Source organism: Gymnogyps californianus, chromosome 25, assembly GCF_018139145.2.
Source record: "Gymnogyps californianus isolate 813 chromosome 25, ASM1813914v2, whole genome shotgun sequence".
NCBI lineage: Eukaryota > Metazoa > Chordata > Aves > Accipitriformes > Cathartidae > Gymnogyps > Gymnogyps californianus.
The window spans coordinates 4688839-4716459 of NC_059495.1; the positions used below are offsets into that span (position 1 = coordinate 4688839).

At 41.1% G+C, this 27621-nt stretch overlaps 1 long non-coding RNA gene across 3 annotated transcripts in view; it reads right to left on the reverse strand.

Annotated features, from left to right (window-relative positions):
• LOC127025897 (uncharacterized) overlaps positions 1-27621 on the reverse strand; it is a 55845-nt gene that overhangs the window by 13566 nt on the left and 14658 nt on the right. The window contains exons 3-4 of one of the 3 annotated variants that reach the window (XR_007767709.1): positions 4923-5121; positions 4208-4393 (exon numbers count right to left, since the gene is read on the reverse strand). This is a non-coding gene — a long non-coding RNA (uncharacterized LOC127025897). Of the gene's footprint in view, positions 1-4200; positions 4394-4922; positions 5122-27621 lie in introns of all 3 variants that reach the window. The other 2 variants (XR_007767708.1, XR_007767710.1) reach the window with 2 other exon arrangements.

The window sequence follows — 27621 nt, forward strand, 5'->3', positions numbered from 1 at the left end:
ACGCTACTAACCGCTTGAACACCTTCACAGTTTCATTTAAGTACTGCGCTCACACCAAGGACAGAGTCCAGGAGGCTGAGGGAGAAAGACTGAGAATATCCTTAAAACTGTATTCCCTCATACAGATAGAGAGTGGAAAGACTTGTCCATGAGCTCAATAAACTATGATTTGCAGAATAGGAAGAGAGTACAACATCAAGCTAATCTAGCTGAGAAGGTGGAAGCTTTCTTCTTGCCCAATAGTAAAGGCAAGAATACAATCAAAGTTTCACTCCCAGTCCTTAAGCTTCTCCATGTTGCAACCAGGTAGCCCAAACCCTCCTAATGGGCTTCAGCATGTCTCTTATCTCCAGAGTCACACCCAAAACATGGAATAAATCCTTGCTCAAAATGGGTAGTTTAAGCAAGTCTGGATGACTCTAGGAAAGGCTCCAGACATGAACATCCAGACAGCTCTCAGAAGTCAAGGGAAACAGCAGTAAAGTACCTGTCCTGAAGGAGGCTCTTGCTTCTCACCACTGCTAGAAGATAACGGCGAAGTCATTTGATGAACACATGGTTTTGTATAACAATACAGCAACTGATAAATGAGAAAATACAAGCACCCAGAGTAAAATTTAAAAGAACTGCCAAAATCAACTGCAAATGAACTGGTAACCAGTAAAGAGAGACTAAGGGAAGTAGAATGTGATCATATTTCCTTGCTACAGTCAGATACACTGCTGTGTTTGGAGCAGCATTAGCAAATTACTGAGCAATCTCAAGAACAAAACATTACAACAATCGATTCCTTTAGTACTAAAAACCTGAGCTAAGCATTCTGCTTTGGTAGCATTCACTCAGTCCATTATTTCAGAGAGTCTGTCAGCAAAGGAAAGGAAACCTCAGTTCTGTTATTTATCTGCAATTACTTCCTCTGTGCAGATGCATGTTTGTAAGCTGTTGGGGTTCTTTCCAAATAAATACTGGGGTAAAGGGATCTACAGAAAAAAGTAATAAAAAAAAAATCACTCAAGCGCAATGTATTCCCAGATGATCAAGTTGAAAGGGAAACAAAACAGCCTGTTTACCTGTATTACAACAACTCCTGCACCTGCTAAGCCTTCCCAAGCAAAAGCATTCACAAAGAGTTTCTTTGCAATCAGGAATTCCTGCTCAATTAGCATGCCTTAGAACAACTTCACACTTGCACTACCAAATTTGGCTTCACTACAAGAGTATTTTCTATAGCATTGTGATAACAGTATATATTGTCTCAACTGCCTAATTTTCCAAGGTAGTGCAAGGTATTCTAGAAAATTTCACGTTCTTTGTACTGTTTCAGACACAGGAACATGTAGTATTTAGGGGAGTCATGTATTCATGTAACACCCATATAGAGGCACAGTAAGAAACCACACATACCGTGCATCAAAACTTATGCACAGTGCCTGGAAAAGCTGGGAGTAAGTGTACTGTTTACATGAGCATTTTATTTTACATAGCACAGAATTTTGAGTCCAACCAAACTGAAAAAACATCAAGTAGCTTCTCTTCCCTTCACTGTCAGACACTCCCTCTGAACTATAAATCCGACTGAAAATAAAGAATCAAAGTAGCCCAGTATCTAAACCAAGGGGCATCACAGAAACATCTGTGTTTTATTAGTACAGCCTGCTGCATTTGTTAACAGCTTGCTGCAAGGGTAACAATGACCGATACAACCTTGCCAGAAAAACGGCTCCTAGGAGGCAGTCGCATTAGCTGAGGATGAAGGACAAGTAGCTGTTGTTGTTGCTTCTGTGCCTATTTGCTATAGATGAACACAGTACAATGCCAGCTACCTACAAGCTCAATAAAACAGCAGAAAGACTCAACCAGGGAATTTTCATCACTGGAGAGTACTCAGCTGATCCTTGCCTGCTGAATTGATTTCAACATCAATGGACAGCATTTTTGTCATCATCCTAGCTAAGTTTAGCTCACAAGCTAAATACCTGCTGCAACAATTCACAGGTTTCATGAGGCATTCAAACACTGCCACATTTTTACTTTTAAGTGTATTTTCCACATCCAACTCAAAAATCACAAAATCTACCTGTGACTGAGCTTTCTTTCAAGAGATTATAAACTTGAGTCCAGTTAACATTAACTCTTACAATGAAATGTGAAATCATGCCATTTCTACACAGTTCTACAAGCCATTATTACCCCTCTTGTCCATTTCAGCTAACACAAACCAAGAGCAACACCACTGTGCTACAAATGGTCCCTGCTGATGGCTCTTCTTTTGTCGCAATCTGTAATTTAATAACCACCAACAAAAAATGTCTGGCTGGTCCAGGAGTAGAGCTTGTTTAATGCTTTAATTGGTACTCATTTTAAACAGTTCATTAGAAAGGCAGCACTTTCTGCCTGATTTTACAGCCTATCTGACCTGACAAGCAGAAGGCCAGCCACTCAGATCAAGCAGGGACACTAATTAACAAGCCCCAGGTCAGCTCTCTCTTTACAAACACATTAGGTGCTACAGTAGGGTCACAGGGGAACACAGGCAGCATGCTGAACAGTTAAAAAGCTTTTTGTTTCCTTGTTCCACCTCTAGCAAGACAGCCCACAGATGGATTACACAGGCCAACACCTCCAGCATTTCAGCAAAGGGATTTGGAGAACAACAACATTGGGCAAGAGGCTCTGAAGCCTTGCAGGACTTACTGCTAGGTCACCTATTTTCCATAGGGGCAATGCAATGCCATAGAGACTGCACTGCATCAGGAAGGAAGCACACAAGCATTATCCCCTTTGTATTGCATCTCTCCACCGCAGAGCAAACAGATCTCTAGCATAGTCAAGCTAGGAGCAGTTTTACACAAACCAGTGAGGTTTACAGTGTTTTGGTAGGAAAACACTGGGATGAAGTAGAGTCTAGAGTCAAGCATATTAGCACCCTCAACATGGAGTGAATTAGTGCCCACATTCTTGGAGATCCGAGTCTTATTCCCAGGTCCAACATTCACTCATTGCAAGGACTCAAGATCAAGTCAGACTGACATCTCTAAACGTAGCTGCTTCAGCCTTACATCAGTGGATTTCGGTCACTTCTGAAGATGATGCTTTGATGCTTACATGTACTATCCTTACCTTTATCTCAGCCTACATACCCATCTGAAGCTGTAACCACTAACCTATGAAGATGCAACTTTTTTAGGGCAACTTCTCTTCAGCAGGTTTATCTGGAATGTGAAGCCCTGATATAAAGCCCACACCAGGCTACAGTAAATACCTGCTGAGGGGCCTTGTAAAAGCATTCCTTTTCTTTAAAATCAGGAAGCACTAGGATTCTTTAATAGAAAACAGACTTCTAACAAAAAGAGAAAGACTAAATGAAATGCAACTGTTTCAAAGTCTTACTTCTTTCAGAAAGCCGTATTTCCCTGAGGTGTTTTCGGGCTTCCTGGTACGATTTTTTTAAAAAAACAAAACATTTAAGCTGCCAGTGGAAAAAAGCCAAACCCATTCAGCTCTAACACTACATTAAAAACTATGTTCAGACCCAGCACAGAGAAACCAGAGGCCAGATCTCAAGCAAACTGGAGCTTGAAGGGATCAACTGACATTCAACATCTCTACTAGTTCAAGAATAAAAGGCATATTAGCCAGTTAAACCACGCAAGAAACAACTATTAGAAGGAAAAAAGCAATCCCCATGACAATACTATGCAAATTCTTTATCCCATTTGTAAGTCTGAGCTTCCACAAAGTCAATACCAAAGTAAACAATTTAAGAGACACTTTTGGAGCCAAGACAGAAAGGTTAAGCCTTGCCATAACCACTCAGTGTCAAAGTAGAGCCACAAGAGAAGCCAATTATCTCACAAATGGGTAGCGTGGGATCTCATTTTTTAAAAGTGATATAAAGAAATACAATTCCCCACAATGTAAACAGACTTCTTGGGAAAACCAAAGCAACTCTTAAGACTTGCAGCTGTGCAATTCTGACTGTGCAGCAGAAGAGTATCACATGTTCAGATACAATCTTGAAATTCTTAACTAATTACCCAGTTCTTAGATCTGTAGAAAAGCATCATATTCTTGAAAAAAAACCCACTCAACTACTCTTCCTGCCAGTGGTCAAAAACTAGGGCACGTGGAGAGAGCACCTGAGCTTCCAACATTCAAGTCACAAATCCATAGCACAGGCTGTTACACAACATGTTTTACCTCTTACATTTCAACTCTTCCGAAAGTTTTTGTACTGCAGCAGTATTCCTTCATTCACTCAGGAGACTGTGCACAGCAAAGTTCTAGGTCCATGGCCTTTCAAGGAAGAATACGAGGTGTCTTCTCAAAGCTGTGTTGCCAGAACTACGATAGCTCAACTTCTGCCGCAACACCTTCACATTATTTTTAATGCCTGGAATTCAGAAAGCAAAATGAATCACTGAAGATGACAGGCAGTCATCTTTGCAGCTGGATTTTATATATCATTCTGAACTTATGGGGTAAAGTTTTTCATTATTTCTGTCTTGGTTATACAACACCAGCTGCTAGGTGCCACTAGTGATGCACGGTCCCTTGGAGAGGGACATTTATCCAAGGCTGTCACAACCAACCAGCAACTAGACATCCTGACATGCGGATGACTGACAGCACTGTCAACTGGTTACCAGGTCCTCTGTCTTTGTTCCAGTACTCCTTCTGCACACTTACCATTGTCTTCTCTCCCTACACCTGGATATGGTGTCCTCATTTATGCATGCTTTTTACATTTTACAGAGTGACACTGAAGCACTCACAAGCCTCAGCAGAAAGAGGTACTAACACACCCCATGCCATTTGGTGCTACATGGAAAGACAAAATAGGGCTAGGTCTAATAAGGCTGGTGAAAGCTTGACTCAAAGATGTCAGGTAGCTCTCATAAGCCTGCAGAAACATGACTTACCTCAGCTGGTGCTGCTGTTCCTATCGGATGTACATAAAGCTTTTCCAGGAAGAACAATTCTACTACTACCAGAGATGCTCTGTTTCAAACAGGATTTTTTTTTTTGAAAGGTATTCCAACTTCTTTCCATTAGTAGTCCCCAGTAGTTTCTTTTGAGAGGAATCATTGCCCAACAAGGCGTCCAATTAGAAACTTCTCCCTGCATAAATAATCATCCCTTTTTAACCTGAACTTTGAATGCCACTGCTTTTAACATGCCACCCCAAAGCTGTTTGACTTCCATGAGTAGATGGAGCAAGAGGCAGGATATCCATTCTGAACTATTAATATCAAGGCAGCAATAAATCTGACAGTGTTGTAACACACAATTTGCAAATGCAAAACAAGTGTTGAAACCTAGCCAATAAACTACTGAGTTATTTGCAGTTTTGCTCATCGCAATTGAAGAAAATGAGGGTCTGTGTCAAAAGGAAATCAGTGTAAGTTTTACATCACTGAATATGAATATAAGCAGCCAGACAGTGCTGGAAGAGAAAAAGGGGAGAGCAAGTACACAACTGAATGGTGCTAATAAGAAGGGTCCCTTTTGGATTCTTAGACATGTCTATTCCCCGCTCTCCCCAAAGCCTGTTCACAAATCCTGACATCACTTTCCTTAATATCTTAACACCGTCATATTTCAAGCTCATAATGAAATGTGAGACAGCAGAAATTTAATCTCTTCACATTTACTATAACATATCCACACATTAATTTCCTGTTTAATCAATTATAATACTTCTCACAAAAGCAATTTTTCCAGGGAAACGCATAAAGCCAGAAAGCTTTCCCTAAACAGTTCAGTCAAGCCATATATTTAGTAAGTTTAGTTTTCAGATACATGCTTGAGAAGAAAGTGATACTTCAAACTTAATTGGAAAAAAACACATAGTATGTGGAGATTTAATACCAGTTATGAAAGACCACAGAAGTCAGGCATTTGCTGTGTACTTTGCTGCACTACACTTTCTTAAATAGCTTTTTACTTGCATTGCATTCACTGTGACAATTACAGTCTGAACATTGAGACAGGCAAGCTGTGCAGCACATTAATACATTAACATCAAGGAAAGATGATGATGCCATTAATCAAGAACAGCGTAACAGTGGTCTGGTCAGCAGCATCTCTAGGGTATTCCTGTGTTACTTTGTTACAGGGAGAGAAGGACACTCAAAACCACAGAACCTAAAATATAACATTATTTCAAAGTTATCAGAGTGTAGTTAAACCTTACATTCTTTTTTCCATCACAGCTTTTGCAGCACTTGGAGAGTGAGAATCATTTTTACAAACAGGAAAACTGGACAACATAAAGGGAAGCAACGCATGTAAGGTCACAAAATGAAACAGAAGCAGACACAGGATCAGAACCTCTGATTTAGTCCTGTGTCCTTACTGCTTGATCCAATGGTTTTCTGCAAAAAGGAACACTACAACAGCTACAGGCCATTTTCATACTTTTAGATACCAGAAGTATATCTGAAGGTGTGACACTTAGCATCTTTCCCCCCAGCTGACAACACAGAAACTAAGATGGTTCAGATGCTTGCAGGATGCATTTCTACAAGCCAGACAGAACCAACAGGGCTTAGCATTGTAACACTAAGAGCACCTGTGGGACAACACTCTCCAGACTTCCCTGACACTCTGGAGAGACTTTTGGCCTCAGATGCATGGAAGACCTTGGTACAAATCGTTATTTTAAATGGCCATCTGCCAGCCTTCCCAGCATTTCAGAGGAAGAAAGACTCCTGAGCATGAGCACTACTATCTTCCTATGCAACAGGAAGCACAAATACAGTAATTAGATATCTCCTCAGTATAAAACGGAGTCTTTTATCCCCACAGCCAAAGATCCTGCCTCATAGTAGATCCTGCCTACTATGTGACAGTCCCCATTTTACAGGACTCCAGATCCTGCATTCATATGCATAGCACACAGTGAGATTCAAGCTGAAAACAACTGCTTGTTGCAGTGCAAGCATAGGGAACTCAGTTCAGCCCCGTCACATTAATCCTGAAGCTCTCTACTCGTCTCCTCAGTCACTCCGATTTTAGCAGTAACATAGAACACTTCTGTTGAATTTCCAGAGGGCAAGGCTAAACCCTCGCCTAACTTCATCACACAAGAATTAAGGTAGGACCAATTTCACAGACTCTTACTAAGAATAGCAAGCTGGAAGTAATTCTAAGTACCACGGTTTCATTATTGGATACCTCACAATGTGCATCTGAAGAACACTACTTGCAAATGATTAATTGGAACATGCTACCTTATGAATAATGCAAGTTTATCACAAAATGATGGGTTGGGAATAAATCCAAGTCCTTGAGCATTTCAGTAAACACCTTTGTGCCTTAAGGAGGAAGAAAGGAAAGATATGAAGACAATATGCAGGAACAGCTCCTAAGCTGCCACTGGTGCTTTTTTAGATAACTCCTCAGCTAGGTTGATGAAGATCAGAGATCTCAAACAACTTTACTGCAGTAACCAAGAGAGCAATTTTACAACTCATTTAGGAGCCATTATTTAAGATTCAGCCAAACTCTGAATCTTAAGAGTTTTACCAACTATCAAACAACTATGTTCTCAAGTATTTCCAGGATACCTAATGACACCATGTAAGATAACAGTTGCATGTATGAAGGCTATAGAATGTAACCTGTACTTAAGGTATCCTACATCTGACAATTCTATCAAAGCCCTGAGATGAAGCTGTGAATATCGAGGCCTAATAACCAGTTTATCAAAATTACTTAAAAAAAACCCACACTCTAGTCCTTTGTTCATTACGAATTCTAAGAGGAGATCCTCTAAAATGTACTATCCACGTAATCTCAAATAGGTAGATTTTTTTGGTAAGTTTTTTCCTTTTTCAGAAGATTTAGTAAGGCTCTTCACTGAATCCTTAGGAGTGCTTTAAGCACCTGAAAAACACTTCCAAAATTTCAGCAGGAACAACATTTAAAGCATGTCCTGAAGCAGCTGCTTTCAGCATGCATAGAAGCAAGCCAGAAGGTGAATTACTTGCTTGCTTCTAAGCTAAAATTCCTCAAGACAAACCCTGGGTTGTAGTAGGTAAAATACAATAGCTGTATAATTATATAGAGATTTCTAATAAAAAGTTACTTGCTCCGATTGTTCCGGCCTTCGAACATTTCTTCTTGCATATACAGGAAACAGTATGCATTTAAAATATTACACACCTCATGTATATTATTAACCACCATGAAAAGCTGCAATCCTTTGAAGGATGCCCACAATAGTTCCTCCCATACACTGTACCATTTTCCCCCCACATAGCACCTCTTCATTTCATTTTTGTCTTTATTATACTTAATATTCAGCCCATATGATAATTTCAGGAACTCTCCCCCGATTAATAACATGCAAATTTATGCATTCTCTAGTTTGCATACCTAATTTTCCCCACACAGTTTGTCTGCTTTACTATAATTTCTCTGATGTTTACTTTGTCTTAATATTCTTGCAAAGTTAAAAGGAACTATCACTTGAACATTCATTATTAATTTCTCCTAAGTATCTCCAATTAATTCTCTGAATAGATTGGTACTTTATGACATTTGTTATTGATTGTTTGGAAGCAAACTTCCAATTACCAAACAAGCATGGTTTTCCCACCTCAAAACTTGAGTTTGAATATTTTTCTGTCAAGCAAAGCAGTCTTAAAGAGGCAGCACTCCTTTTAATAGAGTCACAATTATAGCCCAAATGGATATAACAGCCCATAAATCCCCTAGCTTTACAATTATATCTCAATTGACAGATACAAATATAAATCGAGACAGACTGCTTTCGGCAAAGACAACCAAAGCCTACAGTTTTAGCTTCATTAATATAGCAAGAAGTTCCCAATTATATGCATCTTCACCACTCTTCTGTGTTACAAACATAAGCTCACCACAAAAGTCTTGTAACCCTTTAAGAAACAGATACAAAAACTGGAGAGCTGAAGTGATTTCTTGTCCAACAGCCACTGAAACCAAGTGAGCAAGAGGCCCAGAAATACTGCCCAATAATTGAAGAGTCTTAATTTTAGCACTAGTATTTTCCTTCACTCCATCGCATAAGAGCAGCATCCAAGTGTTAGCAGACAAATGGAAGGCCACTGTGGATTATCTTTAACTTTTTAAATCCCCCTCCCCTCCTACTTGAATGCTTTCTAAGGGGGCATTTAGCTCAGAATCCCAGAAGCAGCAAAAATCTAAAGCACGGATGAACATGCCCAACTCCTCTGCTGGCCCCCCAACCCTGCTTCCTCTCAGCTAGAGAAAAAGCAAGAAAACCCTTCACTTTGTCCAGACATTTTTAAAAGACCTTTACTTTCAACTTACATCACTGCAAACTGACCACAAAAGCAAGGAGGAGTCCAAGTTCAACTGGCTCTTTAGCAGACCAAGATTCACCAACTGAAGAGCACAGTTCAGTGAAACAGGTCCCATTAAACTCCTACCCATATTGAAAAGGACAAGCAAGGTTGCAGTGAGCAACAGTTCAGAAGTGGTAAGATGCCCCAAAGACTGGGAATCAGAAACACTGCAAAGAATCAGTTATAGGAAATGGGGCTAAAAAATCAAGGTCAGCTGAGAGACCAGGCCAAGAGCAACACAGACTGACCACAAGAACAGCACATCCTGGAAGGCAATAAATCCCAAGAAGGTTGCCAGAGTCCTCACGGACAACTAACTTGAAGTCTCAGAGCTCTCTCACTAGAACCAACACTATCCCTAAGCAAGTAAGCAAGGAGCCCTAGGCAGGGAGTTAGTATTACAGCTTTGCAGATAACAGCAAGAGCAGCGTTTAAGAACCGTACAAAACCAAAGCACCACAAGAACAAGTGAAACAATAGAAGTACAGGAGAAATTCTACCTACAGGGTCTTCCTTCAGCAGCTGCTGTGTACAGTTACCTGTGCCAAAGCCCAGTCACTGTCTCCACCCAGATACAGGCAAGTTCTAATTCTCTGAGGGTTTTCTACTGCCCATCCTGGCACCAGGCAGCTCATTCATGGAAGAAGCTCCTTATACTACTGAAATTCAGGAGGAGGGAATGAGTAGCTGTGCTGCTCTGACTTGGCCTCACACACTAGTCAATATAGGTCTAGGCCAGAACCCCCTTTTGACTGGGAGGTCTAAGAGGGAAATTCTCAGAATCACCACTCACCAATTCCAAGCTTTCAATCACAACAGCATCACCACACAAAGGAGCCCTCACCCCTACCCTCCATCCTCTGCTTAGAAACATTCTCAACTGGAGTGTGAAGTTTAAGCTTTCTTTGGACAAACTCAGAAAAGCCAAATCTGGCTTTTGTGGAGCCTTTTTAAAGCTACCTTTTTCCTTCGCTCAAGTTTTGATTTTCAGAGGCAAGAGATCAGCCTAGAAAGCTTTACAAGATCTTAGGTCCATACAATGCTCTAGTAGAAATGCATTGCTAAGCAACACTCAAGCTGTGCTTAGGCTGTAAAGATATTCTGGCCAAGAACACAAAACAGGGTTCATCAGAAATACAAGTCTGAAGTGTATGCCTCTGCCACCGCCAGACAATATCATCCCCAAAGGGGACAGCAGGTCAGTTTTCATGTCAGCCAGCTTTCATTCTAAGGCACATGGATGTTATCAGTCTGCCTCCCTGAGCAGCCCAGCCTTATCTCAAAAGATGCTTCTGAGCCTGATAATGACTTTTAAGTGTTTGAAAGTGTAACAGAAAGTTGAGACCAAGAAGGAATAGGACTCAAAAGAAAACCTGTGCAGGAGGTTATTGCAGAAAGCAAGACAGCAAAGCCTTCAACAGCAACAACTAACACATGCCTCTCTTACCCTGAGCTAAGAGACTCCATTGTTAGATATACAGTATCTGGAAATAATTGGCATGTAGGCAGAAGAAAGCAATTTACTAGCCAAGTCTCACATACAGTACTGAGAACTCAAGTTTGTTTTATTTCATCCATTTAACAAATATGACTTACTAGGTGTACATTTCTGCCTGAGCTGAGAAAGTAACACATATCTTACTGAATCAAGAATAGAGGAATTCAGTTCATGAAATGCAAAGGAAACTATCTTACAATAACAGAAAAGTTAGCATGAAGATTAAGTCCTCACTGCACACTGGGAAGAAATAATCTTAAAACAATGCAACAGCCTTTCCTTAAATAAAAAATAATCTACCAATAGATAAACCAGGCTACAAGCACAACGACCTCTTCAGGTCTTCTGCTGCAACTTGCACACCCAGTACAAAGCTCAGCTACAGCAGCAACTGCACGGAGCAGAGGCCATGCCAACCCAGCAGCTCACTGATGCAAGCGAGTTTCCCTTACTCACCATGAAATGCAGCGTCACCCTGGAGCTGTTTCAACAAGAATCCTTTCCCTTTCTGCAGTTTGCATCTGAGGCAAGAGGAGCTCAGAGACAAAACAGGGGTTTTTTTAAAGTCCCAGAAGAGACAAGAGAATCATTCTTAAAGTGCTCTCACCTCTCCAAAGCCATTAAGTCCTACAAAACTCTGTAGGCATTCCACACCAGAATGCACAAGGAGTCAGAAGCTCAAAAGGTAAGACAGCACAAGCTATCAACCCCTCAAATGAAGTCTAAGCACCTCTGTTGACTCAATTTTTTTTCATGGACACTGTTGATGTGCAGTAAGGATTTCAGGTTTGTAATAGCTCTAATGCAGTGGGCTTTTAATCATGGCAACCTAAAGCCTCTTTCTAGAAATACCATTATTTGGGCCCATGCCTCTCCTCTGCTTCATCAATACATTCCCTCTCATTAGAAAAACAAAAGGGTAAAATGAAATACAGTTGTTGTTCTCATTCAGCTGCCTATGTCAGTCAATAGCTAAAAGCTGCAAGGTTCTCCTCAACCATCTTTGGTTTTCTGCCCCTTCTATCACACACACTGTGTCAAGCAACATTTGACATCTAAAAGCATCCTTTACCTTGGGAGCTGCGTGATTGACACCAGCAGAAAGGAAAGAAAATGCAAATGGAAAAGAAGATGCAAGTGTGGGAACCTGCTCAATCTAACTGAAAAATAACTCATTTAGCAGAAATCGTTTAGAGAAATAAATGCTGTCAGAGCCAGAAGTCAAACAGTAAATAAGCCTTACCCAATTTAAACAGGTAGCTGCTTAAAAACATTCTTCACAGTAATGTGCAGTTTAAGCACTTAGGAAAATTGCCAAGAGGTGTCAAAATAGTAAAAAGAAGTCTGAAAATAAAATTGCATGTAAATAAATCCCCCTCTGCCAAACATCGCAGGCTCACTAACTGCAACAAAGCTATGCTATATTCAAGAGAAAACTACTTTCCAGCCATACACGGCCAGAGTATGATGATTCTTCTTTGCCATGCTGGAACAAGCCACGAGCATAGACCATCTTGTTCTGGGCCCCCAACCCCAAAATTCCATCCTCAATTTTGTCATTTTGGTATCTTGGTACTTTTGCACTCAATCATCCTTCAAATACTCAGAAAGGATAAAAAAAGCCGTGTGGGTGGTCTGCCTTTTTTTTGTTGCTTGGTTACATTTAAATAACACTCTTAACCACATATCCACTCAAATAGTCTCATTTCTGGTCACTTCATTGGAAGAGTCAGGGCTAAATAAGATAGATAGACAGAATCTAAACTTCACTAGGAAAACAGGAGAACAACTGTTTAACAGGGATCTAACAGACTTCCGTCAAAATCACAAGTAGTATGTGCAAGGTAAATGGGGAATTTAATTTCAAGTAAGCAGTACTCAGTAAGCAAACTCAGACATAGCTCATTAAGACATCAGGTAGCAGACTAAAAGATAAAAATGCCCTTGACACTACACAACATTACTACACATACACAGTTACTATTACCTATTACACATAACTGCAAAATTTACCAAATAGTACTGTGAAAGCCAGAAAATAAATGGTTTCAAAAGAGGTCTGAACAGATTGGTGAATAACAATAAAATTCTAGAAGAGGTCAAACCACATTCAATGCTCAAAGATGCTGCCACTGAAAGCAGCTTAGACCACCTCTTAGGGCTAGATGAATATATTTCTTGCATTTCATCAGATCATTTTCATATCCTATTGCTACAACCAATTACAAAACTAACAGCTCTCTGCCTTATGGCCTATCTCATGCAAAGTTACACAGCCACTTTACTGGGCTCTGTCCTCCAATCACCCATGTTACAGTAAATCTACACCAGCTCCTAGTAATGAAAGCAAGCCTTAGAAGTGCTACTAGACATGACAGTTTTTGTTTTTACACAGTTACCTTGCAACTAGACAGGCACTGAAGCCCACCAAGCTTTTGTCAGCATGCAGCACTCCCATATGCTCCTCGTATTACATGAAACTAGCCATGGAACCAGGTAATTACCTGCATGTAAATAAAACTGAACTTATAGCTCTTATGGTCTTTAACACCCACTTTTTTCAAACACAGAGAAACCCATCTTAGCCAAGAACAGTAAACTTGAGTTACCAAATCAGAAAAGGAATCTTGTTGGTTTCCCATTCCTCCTGCCCAGTTGTTCACTTCGAGCCTTTCCTAATTCACAAGAGCAGATGCATATACCCACCCTGCTTGCTTCCCGAGAGGCACACATTTCCCTTCTCTCATGGGAGCAATACCAAGTACTAATTAGTGTAATACTGACAGCCCTCTCCAAATATACTCCATTTCTATTGCAAGTGTATTTTAAAAGAAAGCAATATCAACATTGAACATCAAAGCTGCCAGCTGCCTTATCATGCATTGGGACTGTGTGAGATCTCTTGAGCTAAAAAGACTTAAACTGGATGAGTAACTTGAGTGGGAGACTTAAAATCCTATTACTGCAGAAGTTATATTGGCAATAGAGCAGACTTATGTCCACATTTCAGCAGTGCCTCAGGAGAGTATTTGCTGACATTCATTCTGTCTTCACTGCTTTCTGGTCTTAAGGTTGCAACTTTACATGTAAGCATAAACACTTTTTCCTGGCTAGAATCCAACACTAACATAATAATGACTTCCACAACTGTCACCACTGCTGGCTACACCAGGTAAAGCTACAAACATGCATTTCCCACAAGTTATGTTTGAACACACTTGCTTTGCAGATGTACACAGGATACGTAACATCCTTTGTGCATAGACACAGCCTCATTCTACAGTGCAAGACAGTAACAGCCATATGACATGCTCAAGAGCATGGAAACATCTTTCGCCGCTCAGCCACCACCATCTTACCAGCCATCCATTTTATTTCTGTAATGCCATTTTTTAACTACTGAACTCAGGAAAATTACCCTTGAATCTCACCTCACAAGGGGAAGTTAGTTGATGCTCCCAAATGTTTGAGGTCCCCAGATGAAACAAGCATTCCACATTACTCATTAACTGTAAATGTATGCTACAAGAGAACAAGTGCAAAACAGGTTGTCACCTAAGAAACTCCTGTGGGCTCAACAACTGTGGTTAGGAAAGACCCCCCAGGACAAGAGAACTGCTTCTTTCTTATGTATTCCTCATATGCCACCAACTCTCTCCTTATCCCACAGTGTGCTAACAGCATCCAAAGGCAGCACAGAAGTATTAAATATTAAATCACCTTCAGGATGCCAATTTGCTTCAGACAAAGCTGAGGAATCTTGGCAGTGCACCTCAAAGACAAACTAAGGACCTATCCTCAGGAGCATGCTCCAGCAGAACACAGTCCTGGCAGCACTCTCTCCTCATCATAACGGGATCCAGGCTTCACCACAAGGCTAGTTTGCAAGCCAGCCCATGAAATATTCACCAGTTTTTTTTTCCCAGAGACTGACGTTTCAGTATCTCAAGTTAAAAATGCTAATGGACTTTTTCCATGAAGTCAGGGTTTCCCCTCGAGGGCCTTAGCACTGCCATGCGAAGCAAGATATCCCCTTTCCATCCCCCCTTACAAAACACACCTCCCTGTCCCTTTCTCTTCTTCATCTCAGTTAACAAATTATGGAGTGAGTAGCAAAGTGCTTTTGTATTCCATTCCGATAAGAGTAGAGAGCCTCCTCTGTAATAAGGGTAACATTGCAGAGCAACCATTGGTTTCTAGTTCCTTGTCCCCTCATGCCAAGAAACATGTAGCCTGTGAGAGACGAACAAAAAGGCACATACAAACCTTAACAGCCAAACTTTGTCTTACCTATTGCTGTCAGTATTTCTACTTTGTGAGAGTTCTACAACGCAGATTTGAATCTGCAACCCTTAACATGGACCTCCAATTCACTACATAAGAGCGTCATGTTCCCAGCAATCACATTTAAATGAACAGATGCCAGGTATTTCAAAATCCAGTGGAAGGTCTAGTTTGCTAGGGGGTTCATTTCATGGGAGACTACAAGACGAGAGAGAATTTTCCGCTGAACTGCACTGAGATAGTCTCTACCCCAAATTCGGGACATTTTAGTAGGCCAACAGAATCCAGAACCCTCTAAGATCTTTTTGTGGCCTCCGCAAGAGAATTGTCCCACACATACCCTTCCAAAACCTGACAGGGTTTTGTACTATGCTATCTACTACTCAAAGCTATTCCTCTATTAATATTCACTCCATAAACACTGCTAAAGTAAAACCACACATACAACATAACAAGCTCCACACATTGTAAACAAGTTTTATACCCTCAAAATACTGAGCACAAGATACTATGCATTTTATTTCATAAGGAAATCAGCCAAAATACGATCTCTTTCTCTTGACTGCTGAGAGCTATTCCCATAAAAAGTCTTGAAAAATACCTCAAGCCCTACTTATTAGTCAGTCTCACAGCACCACCACAGAAATCGGACTTTTAACAAAATAAGGAGGCAAATTCCATACACAGAAGCTGGAACATTCAGACAAAACAGAACATATCATCTCCAATGCGAGTCCCATCAGTCCTTCAGGATGACAGTGGAGTTTTCAGGATTTCACCTAAGCTCCTGACTAACTACACTCAGACAGGCCAAAGGCAGGCCAGAAAGGGCTCTCACCACAATTTACATGAAGCTCAGTGCACATGTGTGAACATGTGAAGATTAAGAGTCCAGACCCACGCAATAAATTAAATTTCTAAGACCTGGCAAGTAAAGGTCAGCCAGCAAGGCTAGACAGGGACTAGAAGAGCACACTAGAACAGCAAAGTAAACTGCAGAGAAGTTAAATGGCCTCTGTTATAACAAAGTCATACAACACCATGGACACTCACCAGTTGAAGAACTAGTTGGAGGCACTATATTTCCCATTACCACTGTTTACAACAGCCTACCCAGACCTAGCAACATACTTGCACATTGATTGCTGGGCAATCTGATAAACACATTCCACTGGAAATTACATATGTTCTTGATGGCTCTTCCAGCCGGGCTTTAGCCGGCTGGCCAACATACTTGGCACCCTGAGGACAAGGCAGAAGGAGATTAAGAGGCAAGAACTACACAACTTTTACACCTCTCCTCCAGCATCAGCTCCTACACACCTACATAACCACTCTGAGTGCTTGTTAGTTTACTCTAATTTCTTATTAGAGTAAACTATCCCCTCAAATAAGTATTTCATCTCTTCCCATGACTAATTATCAGCAATATGACTTTTGTTAACAGGGAAACAGAAGTTACTTGAACTTGGAACTGTTTTGTCAGCTATTTTCAAATCAAAGATATGTATTTGCTTTGAGCTAGAGTTCAAACGATACTTCAGAAAACTGTTTGCCATCTAGAAATGTGATTAACATCAGAATATTGCATCATGCCAGTTTTTTCAATGACTGCAGGGGTAGGTGTTTGCAGTAAGATTCACTACATAACGAATTTTTCTACTAGCCTTCCTTATCCATGAGCACTCACTGTACGCATTCCATAGGTACCCCTCCCTACCAAGAGACAAGTTACAATAACTGAAATTTTCCTGAAGCACACGTGTAAAAAATAAGCACAAGTAGTAGCTGTCATTGAGAAGTCACATAGGAGAGCTACTGATAGTGTCAGATGCACTCATTTCACTCCTCACAGCTGTACGCAGCATTATTTGCTGACAGGTAATGGACATGATCTAAATCACTCTTCCCCTCACCTCTTCAGATACAATCAGTTATCATTTCTGAAAGTAATGAATCTGCCAGACTGGAAAATCCCAGAAGATCTTGATAGAATCAACTTCTTGACTTTCATTTAACCTCCTCTCATCCTTCAAGAGTTAGAACTTTTGCAATACTCCATCACAGACATCCTCAAATAAATGCATGCAAACATAAAGACAGAGACAGTCTTGTCACAGGAGAGCATGTCTGCTGATTAACGCTGACACGTTGTACCTTATGCGGTTACAAGCCAAGGTGTTTATAGCAAGGAGTACATCTCTTCTATGCTTACAAGGGATGCACCTTCTTGCATCTCAGAACCTTTCGCCTTCTGTCCTTTGGCACTCACACCATTCACAAGCACACAAGCAAGTTTCCAAAATAAGGTCTTCCACAGGTACTCTCCCATATCCTAGCCTCACTTAGGCATTTTTGGCAGCACTGATGTATATCCACACTGTTCCAAGCATTCCTTCCAAGAAGCAGCGCCATACAGCAACAGGGGCAGAGATCTCTGAACAGGCATGAAAGGCTCAAGAGCTACAGAAACAGTTAATTTTTAACAAAAAAAGGGCTACACATCTACTTTACAGACCAGGGCAGCCACCTTAATCAGTTAATTGAACTGACCAGAAAAATTGGTAGAGGTGTATCACTAGCAATGTTTCCTTTGAAGCAATTGCTGTGGGTTACCAACATGACTAAAGGGAGCTCATTGACATCAAATTTCACAAGATGCATCACAGCAATCACTGCTTCAAGTGAGCTGAATTCCCACTGGATATGCTCGCTCTACATCAACCTGAGTGACACCTTAGGGTGAGCTATCCCCTATCTTACAGACTCCATGTCTCACTTACCTCACACTGGCCGTTTTCACCTATGAAACACCTTCCGCCACAGACCACCGAGGTATTTATCACAGTTTTAAAGGACACGAAACATGTCAGTTGAGGCAGTTGTTATATAAGCCTGCAGACTTGTCTATTTGCTGTAACACACCACGGCCAGACCTTCACTGTAACACAAAATCCAGACCCTCATTCCACAAAGTTACCCACTTGTGGTATACAAACCAAAACCCCATTCACTGTCACCAGCACTAAGTCTGAAACACAGCAGAGCTGTTCTATGTCTATGCAGCAGGAAGCAATCCTACACTAGCTATGGTGGAACACTGCACTAGTACCAATACACACATGAGAAGGCTCACAGGAGAAGAGCCACGAAATCTGCACAAAGTCGACTAGACACCATAGCCTGTAGCATTTATGACCAACTGCACTTCTTTTGAAACAGCCCAGTAGCTTGTCAGACATACAAGATTAATATCTACGAAGACACCAAGCAATCCCAATGAATCAATAGAAGTTCTGACAGAGACCTGCATGCTGAATTAAGCAGAGCTGACAAGTGGGTTGTAAGCATACCATGTTTAACGATCAGATGAGATTTCACTTCTAACAAGATTACTCCCTTTTTAGCAGGTGTCTGTGTGCTGCAGAAAGATAATCCTGCACAATCAACCATCACACACATGTAAAGTCAAGCAGCAACTGCTCATTAATGGAAATTCTATAGACACAGTCAAGCAGCTGAAGCAAATGCATTTGACCTCCCAAGTTTAATCAACAGCAGGGACTTGCTCAAAGCCTTCAGCAAAGCATAGGCCTCCATCACCTGAGCAGTTGCTCCACTAGCATCATAGGCCCCTGCTTCTTATGTGGTTCAGCCACTAGAGGCAAAAATAGCATTTGGTGCATCATCCAGGAAACAAGAATTTGTGGTTTACAATACCCTACAGGTTACAACGGCTTTAACCACAGAACACTTCTTCCTGCAGTCTGTAACCATTCAAGACCACGTCTGGATCAAAACTCAGCATTTGCCCACACTTCTGTGCCACACTGACAAACAGCATTCGGCCTGACAGATTCCAAACCATGCACAGGAACAACACACACTTCATAATGCACCTCAAATACATCACACAATACTGGTGACAACAGTCTAAGTGATCCACTGAAATATGTCTAAACAGGGCATTTTGCTTAACAGATTCCAATACTCTCAAGCACTCAGGTTTTGACATGACAAAGAAGGAAGACCAAATCCACTGAACAACTATTTGTCTAAGAACACCACAACTGACTTGCCCTGTAAACGCTATTTAAGTTAAGACTCATCTCAGTTCTAGTATTTTTCACTAATAAGGCATGATCTTAGAGAGCAGTAAAGCTTCTCAATTCAAACAGTACCCCAACAAAATAGATTAACCCAGAATAGAGCTGGCCTGGGAAAAAACTAAGCAGTAGGACAGTTGGAATATTTCCTCATTTTCTCTTATGTTCTCTTTCTGCCACTGACTAAACCCTAATTTAGTGTCGGTATTGCTTTCTCACTCATCTTCTCCCTTTTTCTAAGTGTTTAATCTGCTGTAAAATTGTTTTCATGGCTGCAGTGAATGTTATTGTAACTGTTTCACAATGTGCATTATCTGCACTGTGTAAAGGCTTTTGCCTTCTGTATGCAAATCAGTATCTTGCCTGCTGTCATTCAAGGTACATGTCCTCACACAGCTATACTAAGCTACATTTCACATCACCGAAGGGCACAAATGCCATTTCCTACAGAAGTAGTTAATAAATCACTTTGGATCCAGTCCTACAGAACTGGAGCCTGTTCTCAGAATTCAGCCAGAGCTTGGCCAGAACACAGGAGTTCAGGTAGCTTTGTTCTGACCCATAACTACTGCCGTAACTGTTGAGCCATAGGAAACAAAGGCTTGAACAGAAACAGTCACCAATCACTGGTCTGACAGGGCAAAACAAACAAAACTACAGAAAACATGCCCATTCTGTGGAGAGAAAGTATTCTTTTTTTAGGACAACCTAGTTATATGTAACATCAGGAAAATTAGAAAAAACACGGTATTTTTAATCCTCCCTAGCTTTTAACATATTAAAAACACTTAAGTGATTCAAGGTGAGTCAGTATTTTTAATATTGAATAAGCAAACCAAGGCAAGAAGCTGGAACAATTTTCTCAAGATCCCTAAACAAGGTAGTATCAATAAAACAGGTTGGCTGCCAGTCCTGAACCTCCTGCATCAAGGCCTGACTTCTACGCTGTTTCCACTTGTCTCAAATTTTAACAAATTGTTCATATACGCAAGTCAGCTTGACAGAAGGTAAGTTTACAGACTTTTCATAGTTGTATGTAGACAGCTGGGCTGTGAAAACAAGGACTTTAGACTTGCCTTTAGTCCAATATTTTTCCAATTACCAAGCTGAAGCAGGACTCAGAACTTTAAATACTGGTCACCAGCCAAAGAGTCAAGCAGCCAACTTCTCCAAAAATAAAGCGTGCACACACACACACTCCATAGGGAGTCTCCCCTAGCTGGAAAAACAAGCAGCTCATCCTCAAAATCACTTCGGAGGTGCCAACTGGGCCTCCTGCCACCAGCCGGCTGATTAGGACATCAATTGTCTGATTATATCAGCTCCCCAGTTATCCTTTCCTGGCCAGAGTCTCAACTTCTTAACTCTTCATTTGCTTAGATCTACAACTTCATGGCCAGTAGCAATTGCCTAAGGAGCAGCTGAAGGAGCAAGATACATGAATTCTTGGGCTGAAACACAAAACAATAGTGTCACCTGTAGAGGTGATACGACAGCTTAAAAAGCAAGCTTATAGGAAAGCTCAAGTTGTTCGTCCCCTGCACTGCAGCCTGCAAAAGAGGGTTTTCCCTTCAGATATCTATGCACAGTTATCTCATCCAGCACAGCAACGCATTTACCAATGTGTCTTTAGGATCTACTACATTTTCAACTCACCAGTTTACCACAGCAAGTAATCACTGCATTGGGAGACTGCTCAGAGAAGCCTATTCCTCAATCTGTCAATGCAAGGTCACATGATTAACCAAGAAAATCTATACAAAAAGGAGGAGAAAAACCTACATACCCAATCCTCAGTCACCTAATCACAACCACTCCTGCTATCAGCATCTGAAGCAGTATTGCCATGGCAACCACAATACCTTTAGCTCAGGGGACAGGATAGCACAAAAGGAGACACTTGTCTCCACTTTGTTAGCTGGGTAATTGGTCCTGCTGTGCAGGGTCAGTTTTAAGAAAGATGACAGCAGGTAGAGTCTGTCTGGGTAGATACCAGGGCCACCTTATCCTTGAAACAGATCTCTTGGATTTATTAAACACTTAAGAGGTTAGTGAGCTGTGAAAATCCGATTCACCACCACTGCAGTCTGCTGACTAGAAACTTCCTCCTGTGCTTCATCAACTTTTCATTATCTTTCTGTGTTTTTTGAGGGAGGGAAGCTTCAGAGATTTAAGATGCTGCAATTTTCAGGCTGCAGGAGCCTTCCAAATCAGTCACCCTCTCTGGCAGCAACCTCTTCAAGAACAAGAGCAAATCAGCTGGAGCTGGTTCTTATGCTGAGCTCCTCAGGTAGTGCACAGAACAGACCAAGTCTTGCCACAAGTTACATTACTTGTTCTTCAGCCTGCCTACTAACATGTAGGCCAGTTCTAAAGCATTGTTTCCAATGTTCCTTATTTCCACATTCGGCTATTTTCTCACATTGAGGTAGAGAAAAAACAACCCCCAACCTTGTCCTTAATCTGATACAAACTGAAGATCTTCAGATCAAGAAAATGGATTAGCCTAATAGTATGTTTCAACATAAGCTACTTCTCAGCTTGCACCCCCTGCATTCTGCCCAGGAGGCTGAAGCCCTGAAAAATGTCAGTAGCTCCAAAGCAATCAGAATTTCACCTTGTGCATTTCTAGGTACACAAAGTACGGGTATTTTAAAAATCTTAATCTATTAGCTCTTCAGCAGATCAAAGCATAATCATTACCTGATTAAGAAACAGTTGAGCCCCCATTGCCATGCAAACAGCTCAAACATAGCTCTAGTTGAATTACCCAGAGCAGAGTAAAGAAAGTTGCAACAGGCAAGCACTCCCTGCCTGTATTGTTTAACTGTGCCCAGTAGAGGCATCTGAGGGGTCCATTGTAGGGTATGTGAGAATTTTAGCTTTTAGGAAACTATTGTCTCAGGAGATTCCAGGGGAAGCAATTTCCAGATCTTAAAGGTATCTGCCTTAGCAGACATCTTCCAATGAATTCATAAGCCCCTATCCCATGCGTCCGCACAAAACCAGAATAGCTTCATGGATTAGCAGCAGCACTGCTAACCAGAAAGTGTTATTTTCCAGTAGGTTCTTTATTTTAAGAAAGCTGGACCTCCTCGCTCTAGCTTTCATAAAGTACATGGGCTTCCCTGGTAGCAGTACTGAATTATATCCTTCCTCACAATAATATATAAAGCCATATCAACAATGTGATACAAGAAACCATTTTAAACAGAAAACCAGCACTAGAAATTAAGCATGTTTTAACATTTCATATAAATATTAGTTTAATGTCTGGGGATTTCTGGCTTCCATTGCATCTTCTCAGTTGACCTGTAAGGATGACATCACAATAAAAATAACAATTAATATTAGCTGTACTATAAATACCCACTCATTTCTACTTCAGCATGCATATTATGCATGACGACTGTGCCTTTTTCAAACCTTAAAATTCTGTTTTACAGGCCTTCATTTCAGCATAATGTCCTCATAAACCACAATCGCAGTGCAGCATAGAGAGGACTAAATTAAAAATTAATGGGCCCTGCCAGTACTCAGCTTTCTCAGAGCCAGTAAAAGGCAGAAGGACAGTCCTCCCTCCATGTGAGAGTCCTGCTGCTACAACACCAACAAACATACCCTTCCCTGTCCCAGGTTTAACCACCAACTCCCTGCTGCAGCACTCACATTCATTTTACCCACGCAAGGGATGAACGTCTACTGCACAATGAAGTCAAGGGATGCAAGGGGCAAGCCTAGTTGGATTAATATGAGTCTTGTGGAACTCTACAGGAATAAACTCAGTGTCAGCATCTGATTTTCCCCATTTGTCAGTAAGGGTCATCATTAATAACTGCATCCAAGTGAGAAGTGTCTAGTTACTGAACCATTTTACAGTCACCTCTTATGAAGGCTTTGAGGTGAGATGACAAGAGGTTAGGCACCTTGTCTAACCCTGCTGACAAAATCCTTCAATGCAGAATGGGAGCCCTTCAATATCTCCTAGGGCTCTCAATGAGCATCAGAAAGCCAGCTATCTTAAAACCACACTTTTCAGAGGTGGCCCCCAATGAGGTTTTAAAAGAGAGGCCCACACTGAACACAGTACCTTCAAAAACATTCCTCTGACTGTATAGTTCTATCAATTATTGGTTAAGAGTGGAATAGCATGAGCAGCAGAAGGGCATTCAAAAAGAATCTTGGAACTTAGAAGGATGATCACTTAAAAGGTTAGGTTTCTTCCCCTGCAGAAGGGCACCATAAGCAAGAAGCTCCACTTAGATTTGTGAACCTGATATTCACAGCCACTACCCAAACGTATTCCTCTGCGTGGCCCTCAGCAGGGGAGAACAGGAGGGAGATTTCACCATAGGGAAGAACTTGATGAAGCAACTCCTACAGTCTGCCACTATGCATAAGATACAGAAGCTGCCTCTCAGCTCCCACAGGTAACAGATTCCTTCCTCATATAGAGCAGAAAGAAGGCTGTTTGGCACTGAGGTAGCCTCTTAAATTCACAGAAATTACAAACCCATTCTCCAGTCCAATCCACAGCAGCTGTAAAACTACTTCAGCTCTCAATTGAGAAATATGCATCCTTATTTATTAACACTGCTAATACCAAGTATGTGACTCACACAAGATGTATTTATAGCTAGTAAGAGACTAGACCAAACACTTAGCATTTTCTACTAGCTGCTGAATACCCTCAGCTCCCAGCATTTAAGCGCTTGTCCAAAGGCTCTCTTCAATGCAATTCCATACAGAAGCTACAAGGAAAATTTAACTTTGTCACCTTAAGCCTTTTATAGAAAGCTCCCCACAGATCCCTAGAAAAGAAGCCAACATGGAATTCAATAGGACTGCACACTGATTGCTATAAAGCAATATCCTTTAAACTGTGATCTATTTTAAAGCTCATGCACTGAATTTCAGAAACTTGCATTTCTACCTAATTCTAAGTAATTTTTCCCCATTTCTAATAACGGAACTCAAAGATATATACAGCTTTTCCACAACTACCTTTTTAAAAACATTCCAACCTCTTAACAACTCCCACTCCAAAGCTCTATCACCTCAGCAGTGTAACTCAAGACCACTCCACCAAAAGCATCTAGCCCAGTTTGTTCGATTGTTTTAAGCAGCAGAAATAATTATCAGGACCTGGTACACCACTTTTCTTAGAGCAACGTGGCTCCCACATTTCACCCTAGCATCAATGGGAAAAGTATTCCCGCATACACTGTTTATACAGACTGCTTACAGACATTTGGCAGTCCTGCAACATATGTTATAGCCATTTCTTATTTTTGTTGTCAGATTCATCTCACACCAGGAAGTTCTGTTCCTGTTCAGCACCAGCCCATGCACTTGCAGTGTTTCAGTGTGCCCTTGCAAACAGAAGTGACAGACTGAAACCCTCTGGTGCTCTTCAGAGCAAAGGAAACATTATCCTGATCAACCTGCACTCAGTACCCCCAGGCACTTCAACCAGATAAGAGGCACAGGCTTGCATGAATTACTGTAGACCTCTTGGGGTGGCCTAGACAAATGCCATAGTCTTTCATGAAGTAACAAGACATGCTTGCCTTCATTCTCTCTCATTGCAGCTTCTGTTCATCTCCCTCATATCTCTAAATGCTCAGTAGCCTCTGAGGGAAGTCATGGGAACTCTGTCATGTAGGGATATCTACAAATAAAACATCCAGCTGCACCTGTATGTTGTTGGCAAACCTCTAGAGACAACCTGTGTTTTCCAATTCAGTACCTGACATGCTTTGCACCCTCCCTCCCACTTTTCCTTTCCCAGCCAGTACCCAAACAACAACACAGTATTAAACTAGTGGATGTTCTAAGAGGAGTGGTGTCACTTTCAAACATGCTGAAAAAATTTAATAAAGAGTCAATAAGCACCCAACTACCCATAGTCATTAAAATGAAAGCATCAGTCAGCTCAAGAACTTTGAACAATGCACTCTGCCTCCCTAAACTGTTGCTGCACTTCTAGTGGAAAGAGCTGTCTTCACTTTCTCCCTCTCCACTTCAGTTAATACTCATTGCAAGCATCCATTTTTTTATCCTACTGGATGCTACACTTTAATATACAAATCTATCCATACAGAAGAGATTATATCAGACAGCCTATGAAAGCAAGATGTCTTGCCAGTGATTTTTCTTTGTGTTTAGCACAATCTAAAGTCACCTCTGGAAACATCTTCATGATCTTTCCCTGCATTTCTGTGCATAGCCAGCCCCATCAGCAAATTGCAATTTGGAAGTCAAAAAAGCATAACTATTAGCTTGTACTGATGACAGCATCATGCATTCATTCTGCCGAAGCATTGCTGACCATCTATCAGTCTGCTCCAGGTTCAAGCTCACATTCAACAACTGAGCAGTTCCGTAGAGCAGCTGAACACCACAAAAGGTAATTTTGTTCGGAAAAATCTCTCCAAATATTTCAGAACCAACATCTATATTGCCCCATAAACCCGTGCAACTCAACATCAACTCCAGCAGAAGAAAACTAACAAACTAAAAGCAGTTTATTAGATCAAAGGGGAAAAGCTTTGTTGCATACCAATGGAAGTCCCAGATATCTGTCAACATTTTTGATATGTAATGAAAAAATAAGGCTTCTGGTACTCAGACAAACATTTAACCCTTTTAAGACAGCAGAGAAACTATTGGTCAACTTACAATTGATTTCCTATGAAGTGTCTCTTATTTTTCAGGACATGTTGAAGTAATTCCTTAATTTAAGTCGTCATTCATAAAGAGAACTTTTTCAACACATCAAGCCTCCAAGGAGTTCTGCAGACATTAAAAACTTCCATTAGGAAGAAAATACCCCAGACAGGGACCTATGGCCCCAAGATTTCAGCAGATACTCCGTCAACAGCAGAAAAGAGGTGCAGAAAGCACTGCTTAGCATTGCTAACATGCCTATTACTGTCCACAGTATGGAAAATACAGTCACCTAGGAAACTATTTCAAAGATCTGCTGGTGTCCAGGGATAAGGTTCAGAAGCATGTGAACATAACAATTACTCAGAAGCATCCACAGCTTGTGCCCTTTGGAGAACCTGCTGGAGAGCTGACAGTTTCCATAGAAACACTGTGGAAAAGCTTAGAGTGAGCTTCCTCCCAGCTGTTTCACTTCTGAGTGCAAACAAAAAGGCCCAGCAATAAAATGAGTTGTCTTTTTCATTTGTTAAGTGCAACAGCTGGGCAATGAGGCCAGAAGAGTAAAAACATTTTCACATTACCACAGGTTCACCTTAGGGGTAAGCAACAGAGTCCCTCTCCTGTAGCAACCTATTTTGCTACTGTCTGCTTGCTTGTTGACAGCTACTCCCTTTAAAGACATTATTACTTCACCAGCTCAAGAAGAAACAGTCCTATAGAGAGAGCTCCCAGGCCTTACAGCAGCTGCATTGTACAGAATTTTGTACATAAGCCTATATAAACCACTGAACTTGTTAGCCTATCTGGGACACTTGAGACTGACAGAGTGAATCCTTTTCTGCCTAAAAGCTGCAAGTTTTGAGTTGCTTACTAACCCATGAAGGCAACTTAAGGAGAAAGTTTGAGAGCAGAAAAGTCAGACGTCATCTCCACTATATAGCTATACAACATAGTGCCATGGCCATGTGGAATGAAGCTTTTAACATTGAGTTACCACTCAGAAGTATTACTCAGCACAAAACCTACCAAGCACATGCATGCTTATCTCACTTTAAGGATAAGCAGCTTTCAAGTCCCACCGCTTAGCATTTTCCACTTCCAATAAGTTCTCCAGCCAGCTTGATGCCAATAGATGAACTGGTTAATAACCACGTGGTCTGCCAAGGAAATCCTACATCTAAAGCAGAGGTATCACTTCAGGTCTGTCGCACAACACATGCTCAGAAACCCTTTGCCCAAAAGTCAATTTGGGACTGAGAAGGTAGAACTCTGGTCCCTTCATGCTACCTCTCCGAGTCTGGAGTTTCCCCTACATAAAGCCTTGAATGGCTTCCACTCCTGAAAAAGCCTAAAGCTTCCCAGTAGTCTTCCTTGTATCACCAATTCTACTCCATTCACCTAGCCTCTCTGCAGGCCTTGCCTCAGCATCTTTCCCATCCTTTATTACCAGCTACTCTTCTTTCCCCACATCCCTGTAACACTTACTCCTTCATGCTATTACCATCACTGCCTACACTTATTTTGCTAAAACTGGCATGTTAAAAACAGAGCTATACTTTTGCAGCCTTCAAAGCTCCTTTTCTCCCCTTTTTGTCTACAGAAAATCATCAGGCACAGTTAGTCTAATAGTCATTTGGGCTAGCAGATTCTACCTCTGTAGTTCTGAAAATAGCTTACCATAAAACATAATTTCCTTGCAGTAATACTTACT